Consider the following 18,244-nt stretch of genomic DNA (forward strand, 5'->3'; position numbering starts at 1 on the left):
ATAAGCCTTAAAGTATAATTTGGGGGATGAGGTAATATTGGGGATTGAATTCAGGACACTCAACCAGTAAGTCACTGCCCCCAGCCATATTTTGTATTTTAGTTGGAGACAGGGTCTCAGTAATTTGTTCAGCACCTCGTGCTGCTGTGGATGGCTTTGAACTCTAATTCTCTGGCCTCCTCAAACTCTGGAGGTGTTGGGATTACAGCTGTGTGCCACCACACCCAACAAAACAATATAATTTTAAGGGCACACAAAGTAAACATTTTTATTATCAGAAAAGAGAATTCTAATCAATTAGATGAAATAGAATTGCAATTCACTTCCTTGGTTAAGTAATTTCAAATTGGCTTTGCCTGGAGCTCAGTGGAAGAGCACTTTCCTAGGACATGTGAGGCACTGGGCTTGATCCTCAGCAGCAGCTAAAAATTATTAAAGTTGGGCTGGGGACATACCTCTGTTGATAGAGTACTTGCCTCACATGCACAAGGCCCTGGTTCAATCACCATACCACCAAATAAATAAACGGATAAATAAATTATATTGTCCATATAAACTTTAGAAAACAATTTAGAAAAAGAAAAAGTGGGCTGGGGATGTGGCTCAAGCGGTAGCGCGCTCGCCTGGCATGCGTGCAATCGGGGTTCGATCCTCAGCACCACATACCAACAAAGATGTTGTGTCCGCCGAGAACTAAAAAATAAATATTAAAAATTTCTCTCTCTCTCTCTCTCTCTCTCTCTCTCTCTCTCTCTCTCTCTCCCCCCCCTCACTCTTAAAAAAAAAAAAAAGAAAAGAAAAAGTAAAAGTGTGGGGCGTGGGTGCACAAGCCTGTAATCCCAGGGTCTCCAGAGAACTCAGACCCGGGGATGATGCAATCAAGGTCAGCCTCAACAAGAGTAGGCGCTAAGCAACTCAGTGAGACCCTGTCTCTAAATACAGCACAAAACAGGGATGCCGATGTGGCTCAGTGTTTGACTGCCCCTTGGTTCAATAGTTCATACCAAAGAAAGAAAGAAAGGAAATTGAAAGTGACATAAACCAAAGTGGAAATCTCAGAGTTCAGGATCAAGGTAAAACTACACTGAGAGGAAAAATCGAAGTTCGAAATTGGTTCATGAGAAAAGACAGGGAAAAAAAATTGTTCCTGAATCCGCACAGGTGAGGCGGGAACGGGGTGGTGCTCAGGGCAGTGAGGGACTTACCGGATCTGTCCAGGTGTGCAGGGTTCTCGGAGCCTCAGCAGGCCAGGCTGGTTCTCCTTGGGCTCCAGGACTCTTGTGTTTCTCTTCTGGCTCCACAGAAGCTTTTATGGACCTCTCTGACCACGCCCCCACCTCCATCTGATTGGCTGGCATCCAATCAGAAAGCAGTATCTGATCAGGTTCTCCAGTCTCCACCCACTTAATCCTGATCCGATTTTCTTCCTCCAGATTGGTTGATTGAATCCGATCTCATGAAAGTGCGCAGAATCCGGGGAGAGTGTGACAGTCAGGGATGTGTCCTTCCATGCACTCCACACCATGGACTCAATTTTGTCCATATGTGACCCTCCTGTTCCTCTCGTGAGACAGAAAAGCACTGAATCCCTACGAAAAAACAACACCTGAAAATAGCTTTCAAAGGGGTGTTTGACCATATAAAATTATTTGAATTTTTTTCCCCAAAAATTCCATAGTAAAAACAGCTTTTTGAGGACAGTAGTGTCATCCACGAAGACCACAGAATGGGAACCATGTTGACAACAGTCACACAAGTGTCGAGTTACCTTGCAGCACATCTGGGCACACTCAGAGAGGAAGAGCAGACAAGGAGGGTGGAATCAGTTTTCTAGACTTAGGGCAAGACTTCTCCTGTTGGTCTGTCTGTACTGGGGATTGAACCCATTGGTTCTCAACCACTGAACCACATCCCCTGCCCTTTTTATTTTTTGCTTTTATTTGGAGATAGCTTCTCACTAAATTGCTTAGTTCCTCACTAAGTTGCTGAGGCTGGCCTCAAATTTGCCATCCTCCTGCCTCAGTCTCCTGAGTTGCTGTGATTATACGCATGGGCCAACATGCCCCTGATGGGGACTTGGAAAAGTCTGAAATCCACCAAGGGTGGAAACTGTGGGCAACTTGGGAATGGGAGAGAAAGACACAGGGTTGGACAGAAGGTGTTCCTGACGTCAGGGAGGCCACCCACTGGAGAGTCTTCCTGCAGAATCAGGGACCCGAGGGCACATCTCCCAGGCAGCCTTGGCTCCAGGCAGTTTCTAGGGCTCTTTAGGCTGTGAGAAGTTCACAGGCAAAGGGAAATTTGAAGAGTCCAAGTAAAAAGAGATTCAGGAATTGAGGAAGGAGAGACGGAAAGAGAGGGAGTGCTTGGCTGATGAGCCATGTGAGGGGAGGACTTACAGGGGAAGATGTAGAAGGAATGGTTTCATTGGCGGCAGTTACAGAATTGCATTTCTGCTTTGTTGTTCTGTCTTTGTGTTAGTCAGCTTTTTCACGCTGTCACTACAACACCCAACCCCAACAACTACAGAGGAGGAAAAGTTTATCTGGGGACTCATGGTTTCAGAGGTCTCAATGCACACACAGCAGATTCCATTTCTTGGGCCCTCACCTTCAAGGTGAGGCTGACCATTATGGTGGGAGATTGTGGCAGAGGGAAGGTGCTCACATTATTAGAGAACAGAGAGGCAGAGAGATGGCCCCTAGCCAGATACAAAATATACACACCATATTCACACCCCCTCATCAGCTCCCTCCAGCCACACCCCAGCTGTTCCCCGTTATCACTCAGTTAATCCCATTGGGAATTAACTTACTGACAAGGTGAAGGCTATAAACCAATCATGTCTCCTCCCAAACCATTGTCTCACAGGTGAGCTGTTGGGAGACACAGCATCTAAACCGTGATGGTCTTCTTGGGTATCTTGTTGGAAAATATCCCTGCTCACATCACAGTTGAATACTTACCATTGGCTGAGATGATCTCTGGTTTCTGTTTCACCTAATAACTTACCACAAAGGACCCACATTTCATCTCCTATGTGTGCAGTGAAGTAGGGCTAAGGCTATTTCAGAGACCTCATTGCTCTTTAGGCTCCACAACAATTGAAATCTAGTCTCTCAACTGAATTCTGAATTTCTCTGCCATTTGTCTGTGTGTAGCCAGCTGAAAGGGTGACTTCACACCACAGCCCTGCCTTCTCTTACAACCCTTGACTTGGTGCAGGAGGCAGGTAGATGTTTCTGTCAACTTAAGTCACAAGAGACAGTGGCTCTCCAAAGAACAAGGGTAGTCGGACATAATAGGGCAGGAATGCAGGACACCCAAAGAACGATGAGTCAGAGCCCCATCCAGGAGGCAAAGGGAGACAGGGTGTCAAAGGCAACTTTGAATCAATTTTCACTGGCTCCACAGATTCAGTACTAAGGGTGGCCTCAGTTCAAGGACAACAGGCAGCGACTGGCCAGGAGTCCTCCTAGAAAACATGGGGGTACAGCTTGGGATGGATTTTATGCAAAGCTGAGGTTGTGGCTGACACTGGATTGTGATAGTTCCTGCCATCAGGCAGGGCTGCCCAGGGACCCTCCCTTCACAGCACCCTGCTTCCCCTTCATCAGGATTTGACACAGTTCCTGTCTGTTGATTTCAGCACCATTATGTTTCCCCCTTGGGATGAAGATTTTTTCCTCTGGATGCATCACACAATGGTTAGGGTTTGTATCTCTGTCAGGGCCAGGATGGACTTTTCCTGGTTGGTCCAGTCTCCCATTGGAGGGAATTAATAGATGAGTAGGAATCAATGTTGAAACTCATTGAGCCACATTTGAACAAGGTGGGTTTGGAGGGAGTGGCTCTCCACCAGGAAGTCACTGTTAAATTCAATTTTGCCTGTTCATTAGGCCTTGGGTACCTCATCTCCAAGCTCCAGCCTTTATTATTCTAGGAAGAGTTAGACTTTTGCAGAAATTTTATGAGTACAAGTGTTCATTTTTAAAAGAATATTTAGGCCTAGAATTTATTTATTTTTATTTTTTATATTTTTGCATTGGGGATTGGACTCAGGAAAGCTTTACCACTGAGCTACATCCTCAGCTTTTTTTTTTCATTTTTTAAATTCATTACTTAGTTAATTAAATTATTCATTTATTCAGTTTGGTACCAAGGTTTGAACCTAGGGGAACTACACCACTGAGCTATATTCCCAGCCCATTTTTTTAAAAAAAATTTTGTTTTGAGACAGGTTCTCACTAAATTACTGAGACAGGCCTTGAATTTGAGATCCTTCTGCCTTAGCCTGCTAAGTAGACGGTGTTATGGGGAGTCCCTCCAGAAAGCACTCTAAGTCTGAATTTCAAATCAAAAGAGAGCTTTACTTACCTGACTAGGGACTGTCACCCAGCACAGAAATTCATGCTCTGTGAGAGGACAGCAGCCTCCTGGTCCATCCAAAAACAATATTAGCACAAAATCCACAACTCAGTGACTTGCTTATCGTCATGTAAGCTACCAATCATAGAAATTAAAACATGAATAAGTGGGGCCTCTGGGCGCTAGGCAGGACCAGAATTTTCCAGTCAGCAAGCCAGCACATTAGCTTTGCAGTTCAGTTGAGCACAGTCCTGGGTTCAAGCAGGTGCTAGACCGTCACACCCTGAATTTGGGTGGGGGCCAGTGGGGGGAGAATGTACTTCAAAGTCATGTAGACCCACATTCAAGCATTCAAGCCCAGGATGTAGCTCTCCATAACCACCATTGCCTCCTGAGTAGGGTACAATCTGTGGGGTACAAAGTACAGAATGGCAATTGTTTTTTTTAAATAAGAAAACAGCTGTCATTTCAGTTTCTCAGAAACAGCTCTTGTAACAGTTGTTCATAGGAGACAGCAAAATGGAGTCTCAGGCCTGCCTATGACAGTTCTTGCCTTATAATTGTCTTATCTCACTTTTCAAAACTTTATATCCATCATCCATATTTTTTTACTCATGTAGAACCTATAACTGATACACGTATTGATTATATTTATCAGTTCATACCATAGCAGATGGGATTACAAGTATTCATAACCACACCTTTTTTAAATTATAATTTGAAAAGGTAGACAATTTGCCTAGCATGCATGAGAAGCTGGGTTTGATCCCTAGCAACAATCAATAAAGAATTGAATAAATAAATACATAGATAGATGAGAGACCTGTGTTCAAGTAAACTTGTTAGAGGTTTTTTCTTCTTAATCAATTAATCTGATTTTAGTTATATTCAGGGAAAAAATGCAAATGATAGCTCTTGATGATAAAAATTTAGATTTTTAACATGGTTAAAATCTGTTGGGAATTTACTATAACCAGCTATTAACAAGGTGATTTGATTGGCATTCATTTTAATATAGAGTCCAGAATTATGTCTGAGAACATATGAGATATTTTATGAATTTTTGCCATTTTAAAGCAAATATTAATAAAATATCCAAATAAATATAACTTGAAAAAGTTATGTCATATTTGACAGGACTTCCCATCACATCAAATTAGGCTAATTGCCTTAATGTCTCTCTTCTAGAAATCCCTTGAGCAACTATGGAATTCTCTAGAACATACCAATGTTAGCTCAAGGTCAAGTGACAATGTAGACTTTGATCCTAGAGAAGTTACTAAATAATCTCCAGAGGTTTAAAGCACTTCATGAAACTTGGGGTCCTAGATCATTATAAAAGATAAGTCATTTAACCAGAGTCATGAAAGATATTTAAAGTGAATAAGGAAAGTTATGTCCTATGAAATAATACTTCAACTTTTAACAGAGATGATTCAGTTTTCCTTTTCCCATGTAATCAGAGAACTTGATAAAAACAACTTAAAGCCTAAAAACTTACTCTCCCCTCCTCCAGTACTGAGCATTGAACCAGGGGCACTCTACCACTAAGCTACCTGCCCAGTTCTCTTTGTTTTATTTTCAAACAGGCTTGTCAAATGGCCAAGTCTGGCCTGAATCTTGCCATCCTCCTGCCTCAGGCTCCTGAGAATCTGGAATTATAGGCATGGCCCACCTCACCTGGCTTAAAATGTACTTCTTAAAGAGCAGCTGTTTGAGAGATGTTCAACTGGAACATTCCATGTGGAAGCCATTACTGTTTTTAATTGTCTTTAGAATCATTTGCCCACCAGTTTCAAAATGTGCTTGAGAAGGAACCATAATAGACTCCTCTGCAGTGCAGAAGAAAGGCTCTCCTAGAGTTTCTTGGAATTTGCAGCTCTCATTCTGTGTTTTATTAATCTCTTGAGAGTCAATGATAAAAACCCTATGATCTTGTTTGGAGAGTAAGGAGTTTAGAAGCATTTGTGTGTGTGTGTGTAATGTTGTGGTCTCCTTCAATTTCCATGCAATTTCCCTTCTCTCTCCCTTTCTCTCCCACCTCTGGTCTCTACAATGTTAATCTTCTTGTCATGCTCTTCCTCCCTGCTCTGTTCTTAGTTGTTCTCCTTATATCAAAGAAGGCATTTGGCATTTGTTTTTTAGGGATTGGCTAGCTTCACTTAGCATAATCTGCTCTAATGCCATCCGTTTCCCTTATTTTGTAATTTTTTGTGCAGAGTAATACTCCATTGTGTATAAATGCCACATTTTTTAATCCATTCATTTATTGAAGGGCATCTAGATTGGTTCCACAGTCTAGCTATTGTGAATTGTGCTGCTATGAACATCGATGTAGCAGCATCCCTATAGTATGCTCTTTTAAGGTCTTTAGGGAATAGTCCGAGAAGGGGAATAGCTGGGCCAAATGGTGGTTCCATTCGCAGCTTTCCAAGGAATCTTCGTAGTGCTTTCCAAATTTGCCCCACCAATTTGCAGTCCCACCAGCAACGTACAAGTGCACCCTTTTCCCCACATCCTCACCAGCACTTGTTGTTGTTTGACTTCCTAATGGCTGCCAATCTTACTGGAGTGAGATGGTATCTTAGGGTGGTTTTGATTTGCATTTCTCTGACTGCAAGAGATGGTGAGCATTTTTTCATGTACTTGTTGATTGATTGTATATCCTCCTCTGAGAAGTGTCTGTTCAGGTCCTTGGCCCATTTGTTGATTGGGTTATTTGTTTTCTTATTGTTTAATTTTTTGAGTTCTTTGTATACTCTGGATATTAGGGCTCTATCTGAAGTGTGAGGAGTAAAGATTTGTTCCCAGGATGTAGGATCTGTATTTACCTCTCTTATTGTTTCTCTTGCTGAGAAAAAACTTTTTAGTTTGAGTAAGTCCCATTTGTTGATTCTTGTTTTTAACTCTTGTGCTATGGGTGTCCTATTAAGGAATTTGGAGCCTGACCATACAATATGTGGATTGGAGCCAACTTTTTCTTCTATCAGATGCAGTCTCTGATTTGATATCAAGCTCCTTGATCAATTTGAGTTAACTTTTGTTAATGTTGAGAGAAAAGTATTCAGTTACATTTTGTTGCATATGGGTTTCCAGTTTTCCCAGCACCATTTGTTGAAGATGCTGTCCTTCCTCCATTTCATGCTCTTAGCCCCTTTATCAAATATAAGATAGTTGTAATTTTGTGGATTGGTCTCTGTGTCCTCTATTCTGTACCATTGGTCCACCCGCCTGTTTTGGTACCAGTACCATGTTGTTTTTGTTAATATTGCTCTGTAGTATAGTTTGAAGTCTGGTATCGCTATACCACCTGATTCACATTTTCTGCTTAGAATTACTTTTGCTATTCTGGGTCTTTTATTTTTCCATATGAATTTCATGATTGCTTTATCTATTTCTACAAGAAATGCCCTTGGGATTTTGATTGGCATTGCCTTAAACCTATAGAGAAGTTTTGGTAATATTGCCATTTTGATGAAGTTAGTTCTGCCTATCCATGAACAGGGTATATTTTTCTATCTTCTAAGATCTTCTTGTATTTACCTTTTTAGGGTTCTGTAGTTTTTATTGTATAAATCTTTCACCTCTTTTGTTAGGTTGATTCCCAAGTTTTTTTTTTTTTTTGAGGATATTGTGAATGGGGTGGTTGTCCTCATTTCCGTTTCAGAAGATTTGTCGCTGATATACAAGAATGCCATTGATTTATGAATGCTGATTTTATATCCTGCCACTTTGCTGAATTCATTTATTAGCTCTAGTAGTTTCTTTGTAGACCCTTTTCGGTCTGCTATGTATAGAATCATGTCACTCACAAATAGTGATAATCTATGTTCTTCTTTTCCTATTTTAATTTCTTGTGTCTGTCTAATTGCTCTGGCCAGTGTTTCGAGAACTATGTTGAACAGAAGTGGTGAGAGAGGGCATCCCTGTCTTGTTCCAGATTTTAGAGGGAATGCCTTCAATTTTTCTCTGTTCAGAATTAAGCTCCCTGAGGCTTAGCATAGATAGCTTTTACAATATTGAGGTATGTTCCTGTTATCCCTAGTTTTTCTAGTGTTTTGAACATAAAGGGATGCTGTATTTTGTTGAATGCTTTTTCTGCATCTATGGAGATGATCATATGATTCTTATCTTTAAGTCTAATGATGTGGTTAAAAACATTTATTGATTTCCATATATTGAACCAGCCTTGCATTCCAGGGATGAATCCTACTTGATCATGATGCACGATCTTTTTGATGTTTCTGTATCTGATTTGCCAGAATTTTATTGAGGATTTTTCCATCTATGTTCATTAGATATATTGGTCTGTAGTTTTCTTTTTTGAAGTGTCTTTGTGTGGTTTAGGAATCAGGGTGATGTTGGCCTCGTAGAATGAATTTGGAAGTTCTCCCTCTTTTTATATGTCCTGAAATAGCTTGAAAAGTATTGGTATTAGTTCTTCTTTAAAGGTTTTGTAAAACTCTGCTGTATACCCATCTGGTCCTGGGCTTTTCTTAGTTGGTAGTCTTTTGATGGCTTCTTCTATTTCCTCAATTGATATTGGTCTGTTTAGGTTGAGTATATCCTCCGGACTCAATCTGGGCTTATCATATGACTTACGAAATTTATGGATGCCTTCACTATCTTCTATTTTATTGGAGTATAAAGATTCAAAATAATTTCTAATTATCTTCTATATTTCTGTAGTGTCTGTTGTGATATTGCCTTTTTCATCCCATATGCTAGTAATTTGAGTTCTCTCTCTTCTTCTCTTCGTTAGCATGTCTAAGGGTTTGTCAATCGTATTTATTTTTTCAAAGAACCAACTTTTAGTTTTGTCAATTTTTTCAATTGTTTCTTTTGTTTCAATTTCATTGATTTCAGCTCTGATTTTAATTATTTCTTGCCTTCTACTACTTTTGTTGTTGTTTTGCTCTTCTATTTCTAGGGTTTTGAGATGAAGTGTGAGATCATTTATTTGTTGGTTTTTGCTTTTTTTAAAGAATGGATTCCAAGCAATGAATTTTCCTCTTAGGACTGCTTTCATTGTGCTCCATCGATTCCAATATGTTGTGTCTGTGTTTTCGTTTATCTCTAAGAATTTTTTAATTTCTTCCTTGAAGTTTTCTGTAACCCATTGATCATTCAGTAACATATCGTTCATTCTCCAAGTGATGCAGGATTTTTCCTTCCTTCTTTTGTCGTTGATTTCCAGTTTCATTCCATTATGATCAGATAGCATGCATGGTATTATCTCTACTCCTTTATAATTTCTAAGAGTTGCCCTGTGACATAATATATGGTCTATTTCTGAGAAGGATCCATGTGCTGTAGAGAAAAAAGTGTAACTGCTCGATGTTGGGTGGTATATTCTATGTATGTCAATTAAGTCTAGGTTATTAATTATATTATTTAGTTCTATAGTTTCTTTATTCAAATTTTGTTTGGAAGATCTGTCCAGTGGTGAGAGATGTGTGTTGAAATCTTCCATAATTATTTTGTTGTGGTCTATTTGACTCTTGAACTTGAGAAGAGTTTGTTTGATGAACATAGCTGCACCATTGTTTGGGGCATATATATTTATGATTGTTATGTCTTGTTGGTGTATGGTTCCCTTGAGCAGTATGTAGTGTCCTTCTTTATCCCTTTTGATTAAATTTGGTTTGAAGTCTATTTTATTTGATAGGAGTATGGACACTCCTGCTTGTTTCTGAGGTCCATATGAGTGATATCATTTTTCCCAACCTGTCACCTTCAGTCTATGTATGTCTTTTCCTATCAAATGCATCTCCTGTAGGCAGCATATTCTTCGATCTTTTTTTTTTTTTTGATCCATTCTACTAGCCTGTGTCTCTTGATTGGTGAGTTTAAGCCATTAACATTTAGGGTTACTATTGAGATATGGTTTGTACTTCCAGCCATATTTGTTTATTTATGTTACTTAATATGATTTGTTTTTCTTCTTTGATTATTTTTTCCTTTACTGTACTACCTCCTGCTGTTGGTTTTCATTGTTATTTTCCATTTCCTCTTCCTATAATGTTTTGCCAAGGATGTTTTGATGAGCTGGTTTTCTAGCTGCAAATTCTTTTAACTTTTGTTTATCGTGGAAGGTTTTAATTTCATCTTCAGTCCTGAAGTTTAATTTCACTGGATACACGATTCTTGGTTGGAACCCATTTTCTTTCAGCATTTGAAATATGTTGTTCCAGGATCTTCTATCTTTCAGAGTCTGTGTTGAAAGATAAGCTGTTATACTGATTGGTTTACCCCTAAATGTGATCTGCTTCCTTTCTCTTGTAGCTTTTAAAATTCTCTCCTTATTCTGTACGTTGGGCATCTTCATTATAATGTGTCTTGGTGTGAATCTCTTATGATTTTGCATATTTGGCATCCTGTAGGCTTCTAGGATTTGGGATTCTATTTCATTCTTCAATCTGGGAAGTTTTCTCGTATTATTTCATTTGAACAGATTACTCATTCCTTTGGTTTGGACCTCTATACCTTCCTGTATCCCAGTAACTCTTAAGTTTGGTCTCTTTATGTTATCCCATATTTCTCGGATGTTCTGCTCATGGTTTCTTAACAGTCTTGCTGAGCTGCCTATCTTCTTTTCAAGTTGAAATACTTTGTCTTCATTGTCTGATGTTCTATCTTCTAAGTGTTCTACTCTGCTGGTAGTACTCTCATTTGAGTTTTTAATTTGGTTCATTGCTTCCTGCATTTCTAGGATTTCTGTTTGTTTTTTATAACCTCTATCTCCCTGTATAGTTGATCTTTTGCTTCTTGGATTTGTTTATGTAATTCATTGTCAAAGTGATCTTTCATTGTCTGATTTTGCTGTGTAATGTCTTTCTTGAGACTCCAGATCATCTGAAGTATGTATATCCTGAATTTTTTATCTGACATTCCATCTGCTGCAGGTATTACCTCTTCTAAAGTTGAGTTGACCTGCATTGCTTGTGGTCCTTTCTTTCCTTGTCTTTTCATACTGCTCACGTTTCTTTCTGCTTTGTGAAACTGTTGTGTTATTGATTTTCCCCCTATATATTTATATTGCTCTTTTATAGTTACAAAGTCTCAATTTTGTGGAGAAAGACAATGTTAACAGTTCCCAATATGAATAGTACATCATCTAAGCACACGTTTTCCTTATTACTACATTTATAGCTAGACTCTATGTCTATAAAGGTTGGTTTCGATTATCATTTACAAATATAGTCATTAGTTTCATGAAAGGCATACCATTTCTGGTAGCTTGAAGAAAACTGAATTTCAGGTGTAGGATGCTATGTTTAAGGGGAAAGGAGTGAGGGTATGGGGTTAATCTAACTTAGTAACTTTGGAAAGCTCTAACCAATAGATGGGTAATTTATGGAAGAATGTATAGATTCAAATTCCTATCTGTATTTAGAAGATTATCCTACTTATAAATAGTAAAATTTAGGAGGTTGCAAGTGGGATAGAGGGAGTAAGAAGGAGAAAAACAAATAACAAGGAAAAAAAGAGAAAAAAGAGAGCAGGAAAAAGAAAATAAGAGAAAAAAGAAAATAAATAAAAAGGGGGGAAGGAGGTGGGGCATATGCAATTCCTCTATATTATATTATTCTGGTGATTCAGTTATTAAAGACCTTTTTCATGCACAATTCTTGGTTTCAGATATGTTGAGGTTCCAAGGACCAGAGGGGGAAGGGTAGAGGAGACTGGATGAATGGATGAAAAGAGAGAAGAGGAAAAAAGAAAGAAAGAAAAAATGTCTCTCAGAACTCTGTTTTCTTTTCTTCCAGTTGGTGGCATTGTCTATTCCTAGCTTGAATCTCTGTGTTCAGGGTAGTTGTGGTAGTCAGTGTGAGAGGATGTGAGCTTCCAACTGTGGCCTCTCCACTCTTATTCTCTGAGATGTAAATCAGGTGCTTGATCTGCTGCAGAACCGAGCTGGTAGCCACGCCCACCAGTTGGTGGGTTTTAAGGGTTGATGGGATTTTCCAAGATGAGTTCCATCAGTTTTTCTCATAAGGTGTTTTATGAGGTGGGGGGTGTTGGGGAAACCTTATGTTTGTCCAGAGCTCTGCCAGACGACCACATGGGCCGGCGGCTGAGCCCCTCCTCCACTTGGGGTGGTCTATCTACCATGCCAGTGGGCGGCTGTGTCCCTGTAGTCTCTTTTACCTGACAGGAGTCTAGCCATTCCTGCTCTAGGTTGGTTCCTTCATGTGGAATATCTTTTTATCCCTTCACTGTCACTCTGTGTGTGTACTGAGGTGAAGTAACTTTCGTGTAGACAGCAGGTAACTCAGTCCATTGAAAAAGAAAATATATTAGTGAGTTTATTCCCTTTAAATTCAAAGGTTTTTTTGAAAGATACAGAATTATTTCTGACTGGTCTTATTTGTTTTTACTATCTTTTTCTGATTTCTCTTTAGTTCTTTTTCTCTCTTTTCCTCCCTACTCTCTAGTCTGTTTCTGTGGGTTGGTGTTTTCTTCTGGGATAAGTTTGGATTTCCTTCTTTGTCCTTTGTGTACATGCTGTCATTTTTGGTTTTTACTTTGGGCTTCCTCTGGGATTTAGAAAATTTTTATAGTTACCAAAGAGCATTTTAGCCTGAACATAACCTCCCTCTGATACCAGTACTCTGGATTCCGACTTTTTCCTTGTAACTTGTGCTTTGGTTGCCTTGGTTTCTTTCTCCTGATTTCATGCATTCCTTAACCTCTTACTGTAGCCATGCTTAACACTCACCGTTTTGCTTTGACCTTTCCTATTAGTTATTTGAAAGATTAAATATCCCTGTTATGTAAGCCAGGCACACTTCTGTATGCATGTAATCCCTCAGGAAACTGTGGCAGGAGGATTGCAAATTGAAAGCTATCCTCTGCAACTTAGCAAGGCCATAGAAAACTCCATGAGACCTTGTCTCAAAATAAAATATAAAAAGGGCTGACTTCCCATTAGATCCAACACCTTCAAGAGCCTGTACTCTTGCCTGTGGCCTGCACTGCCAAGATATGCTGTGTTCCCTTCCTGCAGAAAGCTGGCTGTGAGACACAGCAAGAAATCACACAGCACAGAAATAATTTTGAAATGCAAGTGTGGGCCAGCTCTGAGATATTAAGGGGCTGCTTCCATACTGGAAGGAGAGAGAGAGAGAGAGAGTGCATGTTTTTAATTTTTCCATGGGGTATACACAAAGGCTTTTCCATAGAATATGCTTCACCAAATAAAGCAATGAGTGGGCTGTCCCAGCTTGACAGGTAACACTCAACCCCAGAGCCACAGAGCAGTCTCTATAACTGAGGGAAGACTGAGGTCATGTGCTTTCTGTAATAAGCCATGGAATGACTTGCAATGCCACACCAAAATCTCCTTGGTTTCAATGCTGAGTAGAGACTATGCAAATGGCTCAGAGGTAGCCCCATACACTGGCCTTTAGTGCAACAGTACTGGCTGGAGTGGGAGGACAGCCTGGGAGAGTTAAAAATGGATATGCACACATAAGTATGTGCAGAGGTCTGTTCCTGTACATCTCCATCACATTCCCCTTCTCTGAACTGTCAAGAACTCTGGCAAGGGAGGACAGCAGGACACTTCAGGGGTCATAGAATAGGTTAGAGATGGTGCATACATACATGTATAGATAGGAAATACGTGTTAGTTTTTGTTTGTAGCTGAGGTGTAGTTTAGTTGGTCTCTGAATGAAAGCCCTTCCTGTGTCAAGTAATTCCCCACCCAACATGGGAGTCTCCAAGTAAGACAGGGTCCACCATCATTTGATAGGAATGAAAAAAGTCAAATTTATTTTTCTGCCTCCTGATGTGGTTTGGGGTTAATGCCTAAGATGTGGCCTGTGCCCCAAATGTGCTATGTCACCTGGCAGCAGGTCCTAATCAGGGTGTGTGTGGGGGGGGGGGGTCCAAGCTGTGGTCCAGGCTGGCTGTAAGAATGGCCTTAACCTAAGAATGGCCTCAGCCTAAGTAATTCCAGTTGAAAATGAACATGCAGGTCCACCAGGCACAACCTCCAGAGCCCTCTAGTATGAATCAGGCACAGCTGATAAAGACAAGTCTCTTTCCACTACCCAGTGAAAACTCAGAGTGAAGTCACGGTCATTTGCCTGCACCCTGATGGGAGTCAGAGGTGAGAGGTCAGGGCAGAAACTGTCAAACCAGAGGTCATGACCTCAGAATGTAAGATGTCACTAAGAAACAAGGTAATAGCTGATAGGGACTGAAAGGGTGAGCATGTTTAAGGCCAGGTGTAAATGATGCGATGTTTGCATATAACCTATGCACATCCTCCTGTGTGCTTTAAACCATCTCGAAGTTCCTTATAACATTTAATACAATGGGAACATTACATAGCGGTTTACACTGTGCTGTTTAGAGAATAATGACAAGAAAAAAGTCTCTACACATACAACCCAGATGCACTTATTTCCAACCATGTTCAATCCAAGGTTGATTGAGTCCAAAGATGAAGAGCCTACAGCCTCAGAGCCCAGATGAGAGACGCAGTAGCACAGAAGTATGAGCAGAGGCCGAAGCGAACAGAGACATCAGTTACAGAAGATGACAAAGAACCAGGAAGAGCAGCCTTGAGAATTAGAAGCACCACAGCTCTGACATCTGCTTAGTGTTGGCACAAAGACACCTGCACCCCTGGGGCCACTAAAGGCATTTCTGAGAGACAAATAAGACTAATAAAATGCAACTGGTAAATTTCATTCAGTGCCTAGGGTTCAGTAATGCAGGGAATTGTGTCTCTATTAATTTTTCAATGAAACAGTCCAATGTTTCATCTTATCTCAAAGCAATAAGCTTCAGGAATCAGGAAACTGAACTAATAGAAAAGGCCTAATTGCCCAACATTTTGTATAATTAAACTCTTCATTTCCTATAACTTGTATTTACTGAATTTTAAAAAAATGCTAGAACTGTGGCTCAGTGGTTTAGTGTCCTTGGGTTCTACTCCTGGTACAAAAGGGGGTGGGGTAAGAAGAGAGGTACAAAACAAAAGTACCTTGTTCTTTGCTGAATAAAATTTTGGGATGGGGAGTTTTAAAAAATGTGGATTGTAGTGGACACAGTGGCACAACCTCTAATCCCACCAACTCAGGAGCTGAGGCAAGAGGGTTGCAAGTTCACGGACTTCCTGGTCAAGTTACCGATAACCTCTCTCAAAATAAAAAATAAAATGTACTAGGGAGGTGGCTCAGTGTTAAAGTACCCCTGGGTTCGATGCCCAGTTCCTCCAAAAAAGGGGGAGTTGGGGATGTGGTTCAGTGTGTAACAGGAGTTTGCTTGATGCTTTCACTAAATCCCTTGTGGCTTTGAATCTTACATATTTTTTCCTTTCCCCCAAATCTCCCTAACTTCCTCCTCCCTGATCTTCTTGTCCCTGATGTTCTCCTTCCTGGTTTCTGCTCTCTAATCTAATTTTCTCAGAATCACCTCTTTAAAAACAACCTGTTCAGCAGTAATCTCTAGGGTATCTAACGAACTCAAAAAGCTAAGCACCAAAAAAAACATGTAATCCAATCAACAAATGGTCCAAGGACCTGAACAGACACTTCTCAGAAGAGGATATACAATCAATCAACAAATATATGAAAAGATGTTCATCATCTCTAGCAATCAGAGAAATGCAAATCAAAACTACTCTAAGATATCATCTCACTCCAGTCAGAATGGCAGCTATTATGAAGACAAACAACAATAAGTGTTGGCGAGGATGTGGGGGAGAAGGCACACTCATACATTGCTGGTGGGACTGCAAATTGGTGCAGCCGATATGGAAAGCAGTATGGAGATTCCTTAGAAATCTGGGAATGGAATTACCATTTGACAAAGCTATTACTCTCCTCAGACTATTCCCAAATGACTTAAAAACAGCATACTACAGGGACACAGCCACATCAATGTTATAGCAGCACAATTCACAATCACTAAACTGTGGAGCCAACCTAGATGCCCTTCAGTGGATGAATGGATAAAAAAATGTGGCATATATACACAATGGGATTTTATTCAGCATTAAAAGAGAATAAAATCATGGCATTTGCAGGTAAATAGATGGCATTGGAGTAGATAATGCTAAGAGAAGTTAGAAAATGCCCCCCAAAACAAATGCCAAATGTTTTCTCAGATAGAAGGAGGCTGACTCATAGTAGGGTAGGGAGAGGAACCATGGGAGGAGTAGATGAGTTCTAGATAGGGCAGAGGAGTGGGAGGGAAAGGGAGTGAGCAGGGGATTAGCAAGGATGGTGGAATGTGATGGACATTATTATACAAAGCACATGTATGAAGACATGAATTGGTGTCAACATACATTATATACAAGCAGAGAAATGAAAAATTGTGCTGTATGTATGTAATAAGAATTGTAATGCATTCTGCTGTCATTTATTTTTAAAAAAAAAATCAATTAAAAAAAAAACCCTGACAGCCTTTGGGACAGAAGACCCTCAATTTTTTCTTTTTTTGCTACCAAAATAGTAAACATTCCCTTTCCTTTTTCTCAAAACTGTGTCCTCATTATTACATTAGCATCAGGGATGAGAACAGAGCATTTGGCAACATGTGGTGTAGTGGTGTAGGGCAACTGAGCTCAAAACAGAACCTTTAGAGGGTCTACACTCAGACAGTCTTCCGTAGTGACCTACAGCCAAGGAGTGGCAACACATGCCTACAAACTCAGCAATGCCGGAGGCTGAGGCAGGAGAAGCATGAGTGGGAGGCCAGCCTCAGCAAGTTAGCAAGATCCTGTCTCAAAATAAAATTAGAAGGAGATGGAGATGTAGCTCGGTGGTAGAGCACCACTGGGTTCAGTCCCCAGGACCAAAAACGAAACCCAACATGGTGGCACATAGTTTGTGATGCAAAGAGAATATCACATTTCTTTCTCTTCAAATGACCAGAGGTTCGGACTTAGTGTCTCTCCATGCAGTTTCCCATCATCCCAATAGTTTTGATTTCTGCTTTGGTTTAGATCATATGAAACTTCTTTCCTTCTGTTTTTCTTTTCCTTTTCCTGTTGTATTTTTTGTTTTGTTTTTCTTCACTACACCACAGAGCTATATCTCCTTTTCATTTATATATTTTCAGTTTGAGACAGGGTCTTACTAAGTGGATTGGGGTCTCACTAAATTACTGAAGCTGCCCTGGAACTTGTAATCCTCCTGCCTCAGCCTCCTGGGTAGCTGGGATTACAGGTGCAGGTCACCAAACCTGGAACCACACAATATTTTTCATAGGCTGGACTCTATTCTGATCTATTTCTTTCCTGGGACTCCACTCCAAAGTGGCACACTGTCACGTGTACAAGATACACATGACAATCAAGCCTCATCTCAGAGTTAGCATTTTCCATCTCTTACTTGCAAATGTTCTCAAATAGTATATGTGGCTTTTAGCATTGCTTACATTTAAACTGAGCATGGTGGTACATGTCTATAATCCTGCTATTTAAGAGGCTGCAGCAGGATGATCATGAGCTTGAGACAAGTATGGAGAACAAAGTGAGATCCTGTCTCAGCATAAGATAGGACGAGAAGCCAGATATGGTGGCCTATGATTGTAATCCCAGCAGCTTAGGCGGCTGAGGCAAATGATCACAAGTTCAAAGCCAGCCTCAGCAACATAACAAGGCCATAAGCAGCTTAGTGAGATCTTGCCTCAATAAAAATAGAAAAGAGCTGGGGATGTGACTCAGTAGTTAAGTACCCTGAGTTCAAACACCAGTACCAAAAAAGAAGATGAAGAATCGAGAGGAGAAAGAAGGGTAAAAGGAGAATAAGGAGGAGGAGGAGGAGGAGGAGGAGGAAGAGGAGGAGGAGGAGGATAGAAAGAAAATAAAAACAGCTAAGGAAAAATGGGCAACCCTGACCTAAGGCAGAGT

The sequence above is a fragment of the Spermophilus citellus genome, assembly GCF_964194105.1.
Source record: "Spermophilus citellus genome assembly, chromosome: 9".
Classification (NCBI taxonomy): domain Eukaryota; kingdom Metazoa; phylum Chordata; class Mammalia; order Rodentia; family Sciuridae; genus Spermophilus; species Spermophilus citellus.